Source organism: Phalangium opilio, unplaced genomic scaffold, assembly GCF_054372755.1.
Source record: "Phalangium opilio isolate 3A_F unplaced genomic scaffold, DU_Popi_V2 ptg000487l_1, whole genome shotgun sequence".
NCBI classification, from domain to species: domain Eukaryota; kingdom Metazoa; phylum Arthropoda; class Arachnida; order Opiliones; family Phalangiidae; genus Phalangium; species Phalangium opilio.
The window spans coordinates 750,001-750,474 of NW_028324237.1; the positions used below are offsets into that span (position 1 = coordinate 750,001).

A 474-nucleotide genomic window follows, 5' to 3' on the forward strand; every position below is an offset into this window, starting at 1 on the left:
TTTTCGGAATTATCTTAAATTAACAACTAAGTATTCAGGGTGTGCTATCAGCCAGTTTGATCAAAACAATTAAGTCAAAGTATGTTAATTTTAGTTAATTACAGAAGTACGGCTTTGACCATCGTGATTGGACATAATAATTAGCTAGATCTCTTGGAAAACTCAGTGTTATTACGCATCTGTAGTGTGGTGGTTATCACGTCCGCTTCACACGCAGAAGGTCCCAGGTTCGAGCCCTGGTAGATACATGTATTGACCATCGTGATTGGACATAAGAATTAGCTAGATCTCTTGGAAAACTCAGTGCTACCACGTATCTATGGTGCAGTGGTTATCACGTCCGCTTCACACGCGGAAGATCAAAGGTTCATGCCCTGGTAGATACATGTTTTGACCATCGTGATTGGGCGCTTGAATTAGCTAGACCTCTTGGAAAACTCAGTATTACCACGTATCTATATGGTGTAGTGGTTA

The 474-nt window shown here is 40.7% G+C and overlaps 1 non-coding gene across 1 annotated transcript; it reads left to right on the forward strand.

Moving 5' to 3' along the window:
* Positions 1–175: 175 nt before the first annotated feature.
* TRNAV-CAC (transfer RNA valine (anticodon CAC)) lies at positions 176–248 on the forward strand. The gene has a single exon. It is a non-coding gene; the product is annotated as a tRNA-Val (tRNA).
* The last annotated feature ends 226 nt before the right edge of the window (positions 249–474 follow it).